The sequence below is a fragment of the Clavelina lepadiformis genome, chromosome 2 (assembly GCF_947623445.1).
Source record: "Clavelina lepadiformis chromosome 2, kaClaLepa1.1, whole genome shotgun sequence".
NCBI classification, from domain to species: Eukaryota; Metazoa; Chordata; class Ascidiacea; order Aplousobranchia; family Clavelinidae; genus Clavelina; species Clavelina lepadiformis.
Genome location: NC_135241.1, coordinates 2,065,433 through 2,079,086, shown reverse-complemented (window position 1 = coordinate 2,079,086; position 13,654 = coordinate 2,065,433). Strand labels below are relative to the sequence as shown.

The 13,654-nt window shown below is 41.2% G+C and overlaps 6 non-coding genes across 6 annotated transcripts; all 6 read left to right on the top strand.

Annotated features, from left to right (window-relative positions):
• The first annotated feature begins 2,019 nt into the window (after positions 1-2,019).
• Trnas-cga (transfer RNA serine (anticodon CGA)) lies at positions 2,020-2,101 on the top strand. Its single transcript has one exon. It is a non-coding gene; the product is annotated as a tRNA-Ser (tRNA).
• Positions 2,102-4,292: 2,191 nt separating this feature from the next.
• Trnas-cga (transfer RNA serine (anticodon CGA)) lies at positions 4,293-4,374 on the top strand. The gene has a single exon. It is a non-coding gene; the product is annotated as a tRNA-Ser (tRNA).
• A 2,217-nt stretch (positions 4,375-6,591) lies between these two features.
• Trnas-cga (transfer RNA serine (anticodon CGA)) lies at positions 6,592-6,673 on the top strand. The gene has a single exon. It is a non-coding gene; the product is annotated as a tRNA-Ser (tRNA).
• Positions 6,674-8,864: 2,191 nt separating this feature from the next.
• On the top strand, positions 8,865-8,946 carry Trnas-cga (transfer RNA serine (anticodon CGA)). Its single transcript has one exon. It is a non-coding gene; the product is annotated as a tRNA-Ser (tRNA).
• A 2,113-nt stretch (positions 8,947-11,059) lies between these two features.
• Positions 11,060-11,141, top strand: Trnas-cga (transfer RNA serine (anticodon CGA)). The gene has a single exon. It is a non-coding gene; the product is annotated as a tRNA-Ser (tRNA).
• A 2,191-nt stretch (positions 11,142-13,332) lies between these two features.
• Trnas-cga (transfer RNA serine (anticodon CGA)) lies at positions 13,333-13,414 on the top strand. The gene has a single exon. It is a non-coding gene; the product is annotated as a tRNA-Ser (tRNA).
• The last annotated feature ends 240 nt before the right edge of the window (positions 13,415-13,654 follow it).

Below are 13,654 nucleotides of genomic sequence, written 5' to 3'. Positions count from 1 at the left end.
TTAAGCGCAGTTGTCGTGGCCGAGTGGTTAAGGCGACAGACTTGAAATCTGTTAGGCTATGCCCGCGTAGGTTCGAATCCTGCCGACAATGCAGATATTACTTTTGCAATTTCATATGGATATTCGGAAATGTGCGATTTTAACTATTTCATCTATGCATTAAGCACAGTTGTCGTGGCCGAGTGGTTAAGGCGACAGACTAGAAATCTGCTGGGCTCTGCCCGCTTAGGTTCGAATCCTGCCGACAATGCAGATATTACTTTTGCAATTTCATCCTAAAGCAATAAAGTCAAGATGCGCAGAAAGCATAGGGTGGGTGGGGGGAAACCCATAGCACAGTGGAAAAACCGGAGAACGTCGACAGACAAGTTGCAGGTTCAAACCAGCGAGCCGCAGAGCGACGAGCCAACAACCGTTTGATGACCATTTGACTGTCTAGGCCACCAGCTGGCCAGACTCACGTCTGCAGCAAATAACAAATAACAGTTATTTACTTTAGTACTTAAAATTTAGTTGAAACTAGCTTATAGTTAATACACTACAGAGACGTAGGCGTAGCTAGGTCTCGAAATCAGCTTGGATTTCATCTAGACTACGCTAGCTTGATTTTCATCTAGACTACGCTTGCTTGATTTTCATCTAGACTACGCTAGCTTGATTTTCATCTAGACTACGCTAGCTTGATTTTCATCTAGACTACGCTAGCTTGATTTTCATCTAGACTACGCTAGCTACATTTTCTTCTTGTCAGATTTGAAAGTCAGGAGAAGATTCCGGAAACATCGACATGGTGGAATCTATCTAGTGATTCGAGAAAAGTGCCATTTTATCTATTTGCATTGCACATTAAGCACAGTTGCACTCACGTCTGCAGGCCACCAGCTGGCCAGACTCACGTCTGCAGGCCACCAGCTGGCCAGACTCACGTCTGCAGGCCACCAGCTGGCCAGAAAGAAGCTGCCAGAAGCTGTAAAAAAAGTTGAAAAAGTTGCAAAAACTTGCCCTACTAATCACCTAATCCTAATCCTAATCACTTACCTTATATAATATATATAGATATCTATATATAGATATAGTCATAAGTAAAACTAAAATTTATGAATTTCTTCACGTTTAAGGGGTCACTTCCCAATAAAACCACAATTTTGAGCCGGGCAACACAGTGATTGTGACCGTGTCGCACTCAATGCGTCATATTAAAAAAAGTAAAAATTTTCCGGTCCAATGCGCATGTGACGTCGATGTGGAGTAGTTCGTCGTTGCTTTGACGACAGCTGGTTCCAGGTCTAGGCTAAGTTGTAAATTTTGTGTGGGTTTGAATTTTTGTTTTTTTGGAGTATTTGTCATAAAATGTTAAGCTAAAAACTTGTTCTAAAGTTTAGGCAATTGTTATAGAAAACTGAGTACATGGATTTTGTCCAAATTAAGACTGTAGACAGACATAACCTAGGTCTTGTTGCAAGCCAAAATTCAGGGTAGGTTTATGATGTAGTTTTGCGTTGGTAGCTTCTTCATTTAACGCACTTTGCATTGAAAAGCCTATCTCTTTGAATTGGGACATGACCCCTTAAGCAAATAACAGTAGTTTACTTTAGTACTTAAAATTTAGTTGAAACTAGCTTATAGTTAATACACTACAGAGACGTAGGCGTAGCTAGGTCTCGAAATCAGCTTGGATTTCATCTAGACTACGCTAGCTTGATTTTCATCTAGACTACGCTTGCTTGATTTTCATCTTGTCAGATTTGAAAGTCAGGAGAAGATTCCGGAAACATCGACATGGTGGAATCTATCTAGTGATTCGAGAAAAGTGCCATTTTATCTATTTGCATTGCACATTAAGCACAGTTGTCGTGGCCGACAACTTAAGGCAACGTTAAGGCGACAGACTTGAAATCTGTTAGGCTATGCCCGCGTAGGTTCGAATCCTGCCGACAACGCCGATATTACTTTTGCAATTTCATATGGATATTCGGAAAAGTGCGATTTTATCTATTTCTCATCTATGCATTAAGCACAGTTGTCGTGGCCGAGTGGTTAAGGCGACAGACTCGAAATCTGTTGGGCCCTGCCCGCGTAGGTTCGAATCCCGCCGACAACGCCGATATTACTTTTGCAATTTCATATGGATATTCGGAAATGTGCCATTTTAACTATTTCATCTATGCATTAAGCACAGTTGTCGTGGCCGAGTGGTTAAGGCGACAGACTTGAAATCTGTTAGGCTATGCCCGCGTAGGTTCGAATCTTGCCGACAATGCAGATATTACTTTTGCAATTTCATATGGATATTCGGAAATGTGCCATTTTAACTATTTCATCTATGCATTAAGCACAGTTGTCGTGGCCGAGTGGTTAAGGCGACAGACTAGAAATCTGCTGGGCTCTGCCCGCTTAGGTTCGAATCCTGCCGACAATGCAGATATTACTTTTGCAATTTCATCCTAAAGCAATAAAGTCAAGATGCGCAGAAAGCATAGGGTGGGTGGGGGGAAACCCATAGCACAGTGGAAAAACCGGAGAACGTCGACAGACAAGCTGCAGGTTCAACCCAGCGAGCCGCAGAGCGACGAGCCAACAACCGTTTGATGACCATTTGACTGTCTAGGCCACCAGCTGGCCAGACTCATGTCTGCAGCAAATAACAAATAACAGTTATTTACTTTAGTACTTAAAATTTAGTTGAAACTAGCTTATAGTTAATACACTACAGAGACGTAGGCGTAGCTAGGTCTCGAAATCAGCTTGGATTTCATCTAGACTACGCTAGCTTGATTTTCATCTAGACTACGCTTGCTTGATTTTCATCTAGACTACGCTAGCTTGATTTTCATCTAGACTACGCTAGCTTGATTTTCATCTAGACTACGCTAGCTTGATTTTCATCTAGACTACGCTAGCTACATTTTCTTCTTGTCAGATTTGAAAGTCAGGAGAAGATTCCGGAAACATCGACATGGTGGAATCTATCTAGTGATTCGAGAAAAGTGCCATTTTATCTATTTGCATTGCACATTAAGCACAGTTGCACTCACGTCTGCAGGCCACCAGCTGGCCAGACTCACGTCTGCAGGCCACCAGCTGGCCAGACTCACGTCTGCAGGCCACCAGCTGGCCAGAAAGAAGCTGCCAGAAGCTGTAAAAAAAGTTGAAAAAGTTGCAAAAACTTGCCCTACTAATCACCTAATCCTAATCCTAATCACTTACCTTATATAATATATATAGATATCTATATATAGATATAGTCATAAGTAAAACTAAAATTTATGAATTTCTTCACGTTTAAGGGGTCACTTCCCAATAAAACCACAATTTTGAGCCGGGCAACACAGTGATTGTGACCGTGTCGCACTCAATGCGTCATATTAAAAAAAGTAAAAATTTTCCGGTCCAATGCGCATGTGACATCGATGTGGAGTAGTTCGTCGTTGCTTTGACGACAGCTGGTTCCAGGTTTAGGCTAAGTTGTAAATTTTGTGTGGGTTTGAATTTTTGTTTTTTTGGAGTATTTGTCATAAAATGTTAAGCTAAAAACTTGTTCTAAAGTTTAGGCAATTGTTATAGAAAACTGAGTACATGGATTTTGTCCAAATTAAGACTGTAGACAGACATAACCTAGGTCTTGTTGCAAGCCAAAATTCAGGGTAGGTTTATGATGTAGTTTTGCGTTGGTAGCTTCTTGATTTAACGCACTTTGCATTGAAAAGCCTATCTCTTTGAATTGGGACATGACCCCTTAAGCAAATAACAGTAGTTTACTTTAGTACTTAAAATTTAGTTGAAACTAGCTTATAGTTAATACACTACAGAGACGTAGGCGTAGCTAGGTCTCGAAATCAGCTTGGATTTCATCTAGACTACGCTAGCTTGATTTTCATCTAGACTACGCTTGCTTGATTTTCATCTAGACTACGCTAGCTTGATTTTCATCTAGACTACGCTAGCTTGATTTTCATCTAGACTACGCTAGCTTGATTTTCATCTAGACTACGCTAGCTACATTTTCATCTTGTCAGATTTGAAAGTCAGGAGAAGATTCCGGAAACATCGACATGGTGGAATCTATCTAGTGATTCGAGAAAAGTGCCATTTTATCTATTTGCATTGCACATTAAGCACAGTTGTCGTGGCCGACAACTTAAGGCAACGTTAAGGCGACAGACTTGAAATCTGTTAGGCTATGCCCGCGTAGGTTCGAATCCTGCCGACAACGCCGATATTACTTTTGCAATTTCATATGGATATTCGGAAAAGTGCGATTTTATCTATTTCTCATCTATGCATTAAGCACAGTTGTCGTGGCCGAGTGGTTAAGGCGACAGACTCGAAATCTGTTGGGCCCTGCCCGCGTAGGTTCGAATCCCGCCGACAACGCCGATATTACTTTTGCAATTTCATATGGATATTCGGAAATGTGCCATTTTAACTATTTCATCTATGCATTAAGCACAGTTGTCGTGGCCGAGTGGTTAAGGCGACAGACTTGAAATCTGTTAGGCTATGCCCGCGTAGGTTCGAATCCTGCCGACAATGCAGATATTACTTTTGCAATTTCATATGGATATTCGGAAATGTGCGATTTTAACTATTTCATCTATGCATTAAGCACAGTTGTCGTGGCCGAGTGGTTAAGGCGACAGACTAGAAATCTGCTGGGCTCTGCCCGCTTAGGTTCGAATCCTGCCGACAATGCAGATATTACTTTTGCAATTTCATCCTAAAGCAATAAAGTCAAGATGCGCAGAAAGCATAGGGTGGGTGGGGGGAAACCCATAGCACAGTGGAAAAACCGGAGAACGTCGACAGACAAGCTGCAGGTTCAAACCAGCGAGCCGCAGAGCGACGAGCCAACAACCGTTTGATGACCATTTGACTGTCTAGGCCACCAGCTGGCCAGACTCACGTCTGCAGCAAATAACAAATAACAGTTATTTACTTTAGTACTTAAAATTTAGTTGAAACTAGCTTATAGTTAATACACTACAGAGACGTAGGCGTAGCTAGGTCTCGAAATCAGCTTGGATTTCATCTAGACTACGCTAGCTTGATTTTCATCTAGACTACGCTTGCTTGATTTTCATCTAGACTACGCTAGCTTGATTTTCATCTAGACTACGCTAGCTTGATTTTCATCTAGACTACGCTAGCTTGATTTTCATCTAGACTACGCTAGCTACATTTTCTTCTTGTCAGATTTGAAAGTCAGGAGAAGATTCCGGAAACATCGACATGGTGGAATCTATCTAGTGATTCGAGAAAAGTGCCATTTTATCTATTTGCATTGCACATTAAGCACAGTTGCACTCACGTCTGCAGGCCACCAGCTGGCCAGACTCACGTCTGCAGGCCACCAGCTGGCCAGACTCACGTCTGCAGGCCACCAGCTGGCCAGAAAGAAGCTGCCAGAAGCTGTAAAAAAAGTTGAAAAAGTTGCAAAAACTTGCCCTACTAATCACCTAATCCTAATCCTAATCACTTACCTTATATAATATATATAGATATCTATATATAGATATAGTCATAAGTAAAACTAAAATTTATGAATTTCTTCACGTTTAAGGGGTCACTTCCCAAAAAAACCACAATTTTGAGCCGGGCAACACAGTGATTGTGACCGTGTCGCACTCAATGCGTCATATTAAAAAAAGTAAAAATTTTCCGGTCCAATGCGCATGTGACGTCGATGTGGAGTAGTTCGTCGTTGCTTTGACGACAGCTGGTTCCAGGTTTAGGCTAAGTTGTAAATTTTGTGTGGGTTTGAATTTTTGTTTTTTTGGAGTATTTGTCATAAAATGTTAAGCTAAAAACTTGTTCTAAAGTTTAGGCAATTGTTATAGAAAACTGAGTACATGGATTTTGTCCAAATTAAGACTGTAGACAGACATAACCTAGGTCTTGTTGCAAGCCAAAATTCAGGGTAGGTTTATGATGTAGTTTTGCGTTGGTAGCTTCTTCATTTAACGCACTTTGCATTGAAAAGCCTATCTCTTTGAATTGGGACATGACCCCTTAAGCAAATAACAGTAGTTTACTTTAGTACTTAAAATTTAGTTGAAACTAGCTTATAGTTAATACACTACAGAGACGTAGGCGTAGCTAGGTCTCGAAATCAGCTTGGATTTCATCTAGACTACGCTAGCTTGATTTTCATCTAGACTACGCTTGCTTGATTTTCATCTAGACTACGCTAGCTTGATTTTCATCTAGACTACGCTAGCTTGATTTTCATCTAGACTACGCTAGCTTGATTTTCATCTAGACTACGCTAGCTACATTTTCATCTAGACTACGCTTGCTTGATTTTCATCTTGTCAGATTTGAAAGTCAGGAGAAGATTCCGGAAACATCGACATGGTGGAATCTATCTAGTGATTCGAGAAAAGTGCCATTTTATCTATTTGCATTGCACATTAAGCACAGTTGTCGTGGCCGACAACTTAAGGCAACGTTAAGGCGACAGACTTGAAATCTGTTAGGCTATGCCCGCGTAGGTTCGAATCCTGCCGACAACGCCGATATTACTTTTGCAATTTCATATGGATATTCGGAAAAGTGCGATTTTATCTATTTCTCATCTATGCATTAAGCACAGTTGTCGTGGCCGAGTGGTTAAGGCGACAGACTCGAAATCTGTTGGGCCCTGCCCGCGTAGGTTCGAATCCCGCCGACAACGCCGATATTACTTTTGCAATTTCATATGGATATTCGGAAATGTGCCATTTTAACTATTTCATCTATGCATTAAGCAAAGTTGTCGTGGCCGAGTGGTTAAGGCGACAGACTTGAAATCTGTTAGGCTATGCCCGCGTAGGTTCGAATCTTGCCGACAATGCAGATATTACTTTTGCAATTTCATATGGATATTCGGAAATGTGCGATTTTAACTATTTCATCTATGCATTAAGCACAGTTGTCGTGGCCGAGTGGTTAAGGCGACAGACTAGAAATCTGCTGGGCTCTGCCCGCTTAGGTTCGAATCCTGCCGACAATGCAGATATTACTTTTGCAATTTCATCCTAAAGCAATAAAGTCAAGATGCGCAGAAAGCATAGGGTGGGTGGGGGGAAACCCATAGCACAGTGGAAAAACCGGAGAACGTCGACAGACAAGCTGCAGGTTCAAACCAGCGAGCCGCAGAGCGACGAGCCAACAACCGTTTGATGACCATTTGACTGTCTAGGCCACCAGCTGGCCAGACTCACGTCTGCAGCAAATAACAAATAACAGTTATTTACTTTAGTACTTAAAATTTAGTTGAAACTAGCTTATAGTTAATACACTACAGAGACGTAGGCGTAGCTAGGTCTCGAAATCAGCTTGGATTTCATCTAGACTACGCTAGCTTGATTTTCATCTAGACTACGCTTGCTTGATTTTCATCTAGACTACGCTAGCTTGATTTTCATCTAGACTACGCTAGCTTGATTTTCATCTAGACTACGCTAGCTTGATTTTCATCTAGACTACGCTAGCTACATTTTCTTCTTGTCAGATTTGAAAGTCAGGAGAAGATTCCGGAAACATCGACATGGTGGAATCTATCTAGTGATTCGAGAAAAGTGCCATTTTATCTATTTGCATTGCACATTAAGCACAGTTGCACTCACGTCTGCAGGCCACCAGCTGGCCAGACTCACGTCTGCAGGCCCCCAGCTGGCCAGACTCACGTCTGCAGGCCACCAGCTGGCCAGAAAGAAGCTGCCAGAAGCTGTAAAAAAAGTTGAAAAAGTTGCAAAAACTTGCCCTACTAATCACCTAATCCTAATCCTAATCACTTACCTTATATAATATATATAGATATCTATATATAGATATAGTCATAAGTAAAACTAAAATTTATGAATTTCTTCACGTTTAAGGGGTCACTTCCCAATAAAACCACAATTTTGAGCCGGGCAACACAGTGATTGTGACCGTGTCGCACTCAATGCGTCATATTAAAAAAAGTAAAAATTTTCCGGTCCATAGCGCATGTGACGTCGATGTGGAGTAGTTCGTCGTTGCTTTGACGACAGCTGGTTCCAGGTTTAGGCTAAGTTGTAAATTTTGTGTGGGTTTGAATTTTTGTTTTTTTGGAGTATTTGTCATAAAATGTTAAGCTAAAAACTTGTTCTAAAGTTTAGGCAATTGTTATAGAAAACTGAGTACATGGATTTTGTCCAAATTAAGACTGTAGACAGACATAACCTAGGTCTTGTTGCAAGCCAAAATTCAGGGTAGGTTTATGATGTAGTTTTGCGTTGGTAGCTTCTTGATTTAACGCACTTTGCATTGAAAAGCCTATCTCTTTGAATTGGGACATGACCCCTTAAGCAAATAACAGTAGTTTACTTTAGTACTTAAAATTTAGTTGAAACTAGCTTATAGTTAATACACTACAGAGACGTAGGCGTAGCTAGGTCTCGAAATCAGCTTGGATTTCATCTAGACTACGCTAGCTTGATTTTCATCTAGACTACGCTTGCTTGATTTTCATCTAGACTACGCTAGCTTGATTTTCATCTAGACTACGCTAGCTTGATTTTCATCTAGACTACGCTAGCTTGATTTTCATCTAGACTACGCTAGCTACATTTTCATCTTGTCAGATTTGAAAGTCAGGAGAAGATTCCGGAAACATCGACATGGTGGAATCTATCTAGTGATTCGAGAAAAGTGCCATTTTATCTATTTGCATTGCACATTAAGCACAGTTGTCGTGGCCGACAACTTAAGGCAACGTTAAGGCGACAGACTTGAAATCTGTTAGGCTATGCCCGCGTAGGTTCGAATCCTGCCGACAACGCCGATATTACTTTTGCAATTTCATATGGATATTCGGAAAAGTGCGATTTTATCTATTTCTCATCTATGCATTAAGCACAGTTGTCGTGGCCGAGTGGTTAAGGCGACAGACTCGAAATCTGTTGGGCCCTGCCCGCGTAGGTTCGAATCCCGCCGACAACGCCGATATTACTTTTGCAATTTCATATGGATATTCGGAAATGTGCCATTTTAACTATTTCATCTATGCATTAAGCACAGTTGTCGTGGCCGAGTGGTTAAGGCGACAGACTTGAAATCTGTTAGGCTATGCCCGCGTAGGTTCGAATCCTGCCGACAATGCAGATATTACTTTTGCAATTTCATATGGATATTCGGAAATGTGCGATTTTAACTATTTCATCTATGCATTAAGCACAGTTGTCGTGGCCGAGTGGTTAAGGCGACAGACTAGAAATCTGCTGGGCTCTGCCCGCTTAGGTTCGAATCCTGCCGACAATGCAGATATTACTTTTGCAATTTCATCCTAAAGCAATAAAGTCAAGATGCGCAGAAAGCATAGGGTGGGTGGGGGGAAACCCATAGCACAGTGGAAAAACCGGAGAACGTCGACAGACAAGTTGCAGGTTCAAACCAGCGAGCCGCAGAGCGACGAGCCAACAACCGTTTGATGACCATTTGACTGTCTAGGCCACCAGCTGGCCAGACTCACGTCTGCAGCAAATAACAAATAACAGTTATTTACTTTAGTACTTAAAATTTAGTTGAAACTAGCTTATAGTTAATACACTACAGAGACGTAGGCGTAGCTAGGTCTCGAAATCAGCTTGGATTTCATCTAGACTACGCTAGCTTGATTTTCATCTAGACTACGCTTGCTTGATTTTCATCTAGACTACGCTAGCTTGATTTTCATCTAGACTACGCTAGCTTGATTTTCATCTAGACTACGCTAGCTTGATTTTCATCTAGACTACGCTAGCTTGATTTTCATCTAGACTACGCTAGCTACATTTTCTTCTTGTCAGATTTGAAAGTCAGGAGAAGATTCCGGAAACATCGACATGGTGGAATCTATCTAGTGATTCGAGAAAAGTGCCATTTTATCTATTTGCATTGCACATTAAGCACAGTTGCACTCACGTCTGCAGGCCACCAGCTGGCCAGACTCACGTCTGCAGGCCACCAGCTGGCCAGACTCACGTCTGCAGGCCACCAGCTGGCCAGAAAGAAGCTGCCAGAAGCTGTAAAAAAAGTTGAAAAAGTTGCAAAAACTTGCCCTACTAATCACCTAATCCTAATCCTAATCACTTACCTTATATAATATATATAGATATCTATATATAGATATAGTCATAAGTAAAACTAAAATTTATGAATTTCTTCACGTTTAAGGGGTCACTTCCCAATAAAACCACAATTTTGAGCCGGGCAACACAGTGATTGTGACCGTGTCGCACTCAATGCGTCATATTAAAAAAAGTAAAAATTTTCCGGTCCAATGCGCATGTGACGTCGATGTGGAGTAGTTCGTCGTTGCTTTGACGACAGCTGGTTCCAGGTTTAGGCTAAGTTGTAAATTTTGTGTGGGTTTGAATTTTTGTTTTTTTGGAGTATTTGTCATAAAATGTTAAGCTAAAAACTTGTTCTAAAGTTTAGGCAATTGTTATAGAAAACTGAGTACATGGATTTTGTCCAAATTAAGACTGTAGACAGACATAACCTAGGTCTTGTTGCAAGCCAAAATTCAGGGTAGGTTTATGATGTAGTTTTGCGTTGGTAGCTTCTTCATTTAACGCACTTTGCATTGAAAAGCCTATCTCTTTGAATTGGGACATGACCCCTTAAGCAAATAACAGTAGTTTACTTTAGTACTTAAAATTTAGTTGAAACTAGCTTATAGTTAATACACTACAGAGACGTAGGCGTAGCTAGGTCTCGAAATCAGCTTGGATTTCATCTAGACTACGCTAGCTTGATTTTCATCTAGACTACGCTTGCTTGATTTTCATCTTGTCAGATTTGAAAGTCAGGAGAAGATTCCGGAAACATCGACATGGTGGAATCTATCTAGTGATTCGGGAAAAGTGCCATTTTATCTATTTGCATTGCACATTAAGCACAGTTGTCGTGGCCGACAACTTAAGGCAACGTTAAGGCGACAGACTTGAAATCTGTTAGGCTATGCCCGCGTAGGTTCGAATCCTGCCGACAACGCCGATATTACTTTTGCAATTTCATATGGATATTCGGAAAAGTGCGATTTTATCTATTTCTCATCTATGCATTAAGCACAGTTGTCGTGGCCGAGTGGTTAAGGCGACAGACTCGAAATCTGTTGGGCCCTGCCCGCGTAGGTTCGAATCCCGCCGACAACGCCGATATTACTTTTGCAATTTCATATGGATATTCGGAAATGTGCCATTTTAACTATTTCATCTATGCATTAAGCACAGTTGTCGTGGCCGAGTGGTTAAGGCGACAGACTTGAAATCTGTTAGGCTATGCCCGCGTAGGTTCGAATCTTGCCGACAATGCAGATATTACTTTTGCAATTTCATATGGATATTCGGAAATGTGCCATTTTAACTATTTCATCTATGCATTAAGCACAGTTGTCGTGGCCGAGTGGTTAAGGCGACAGACTAGAAATCTGCTGGGCTCTGCCCGCTTAGGTTCGAATCCTGCCGACAATGCAGATATTACTTTTGCAATTTCATCCTAAAGCAATAAAGTCAAGATGCGCAGAAAGCATAGGGTGGGTGGGGGGAAACCCATAGCACAGTGGAAAAACCGGAGAACGTCGACAGACAAGCTGCAGGTTCAACCCAGCGAGCCGCAGAGCGACGAGCCAACAACCGTTTGATGACCATTTGACTGTCTAGGCCACCAGCTGGCCAGACTCATGTCTGCAGCAAATAACAAATAACAGTTATTTACTTTAGTACTTAAAATTTAGTTGAAACTAGCTTATAGTTAATACACTACAGAGACGTAGGCGTAGCTAGGTCTCGAAATCAGCTTGGATTTCATCTAGACTACGCTAGCTTGATTTTCATCTAGACTACGCTTGCTTGATTTTCATCTAGACTACGCTAGCTTGATTTTCATCTAGACTACGCTAGCTTGATTTTCATCTAGACTACGCTAGCTTGATTTTCATCTAGACTACGCTAGCTACATTTTCTTCTTGTCAGATTTGAAAGTCAGGAGAAGATTCCGGAAACATCGACATGGTGGAATCTATCTAGTGATTCGAGAAAAGTGCCATTTTATCTATTTGCATTGCACATTAAGCACAGTTGCACTCACGTCTGCAGGCCACCAGCTGGCCAGACTCACGTCTGCAGGCCACCAGCTGGCCAGACTCACGTCTGCAGGCCACCAGCTGGCCAGAAAGAAGCTGCCAGAAGCTGTAAAAAAAGTTGAAAAAGTTGCAAAAACTTGCCCTACTAATCACCTAATCCTAATCCTAATCACTTACCTTATATAATATATATAGATATCTATATATAGATATAGTCATAAGTAAAACTAAAATTTATGAATTTCTTCACGTTTAAGGGGTCACTTCCCAATAAAACCACAATTTTGAGCCGGGCAACACAGTGATTGTGACCGTGTCGCACTCAATGCGTCATATTAAAAAAAGTAAAAATTTTCCGGTCCAATGCGCATGTGACATCGATGTGGAGTAGTTCGTCGTTGCTTTGACGACAGCTGGTTCCAGGTTTAGGCTAAGTTGTAAATTTTGTGTGGGTTTGAATTTTTGTTTTTTTGGAGTATTTGTCATAAAATGTTAAGCTAAAAACTTGTTCTAAAGTTTAGGCAATTGTTATAGAAAACTGAGTACATGGATTTTGTCCAAATTAAGACTGTAGACAGACATAACCTAGGTCTTGTTGCAAGCCAAAATTCAGGGTAGGTTTATGATGTAGTTTTGCGTTGGTAGCTTCTTGATTTAACGCACTTTGCATTGAAAAGCCTATCTCTTTGAATTGGGACATGACCCCTTAAGCAAATAACAGTAGTTTACTTTAGTACTTAAAATTTAGTTGAAACTAGCTTATAGTTAATACACTACAGAGACGTAGGCGTAGCTAGGTCTCGAAATCAGCTTGGATTTCATCTAGACTACGCTAGCTTGATTTTCATCTAGACTACGCTTGCTTGATTTTCATCTAGACTACGCTAGCTTGATTTTCATCTAGACTACGCTAGCTTGATTTTCATCTAGACTACGCTAGCTTGATTTTCATCTAGACTACGCTAGCTACATTTTCATCTTGTCAGATTTGAAAGTCAGGAGAAGATTCCGGAAACATCGACATGGTGGAATCTATCTAGTGATTCGAGAAAAGTGCCATTTTATCTATTTGCATTGCACATTAAGCACAGTTGTCGTGGCCGACAACTTAAGGCAACGTTAAGGCGACAGACTTGAAATCTGTTAGGCTATGCCCGCGTAGGTTCGAATCCTGCCGACAACGCCGATATTACTTTTGCAATTTCATATGGATATTCGGAAAAGTGCGATTTTATCTATTTCTCATCTATGCATTAAGCACAGTTGTCGTGGCCGAGTGGTTAAGGCGACAGACTCGAAATCTGTTGGGCCCTGCCCGCGTAGGTTCGAATCCCGCCGACAACGCCGATATTACTTTTGCAATTTCATATGGATATTCGGAAATGTGCCATTTTAACTATTTCATCTATGCATTAAGCACAGTTGTCGTGGCCGAGTGGTTAAGGCGACAGACTTGAAATCTGTTAGGCTATGCCCGCGTAGGTTCGAATCCTGCCGACAATGCAGATATTACTTTTGCAATTTCATATGGATATTCGGAAATGTGCGATTTTAACTATTTCATCTATGCATTAAGCACAGTTG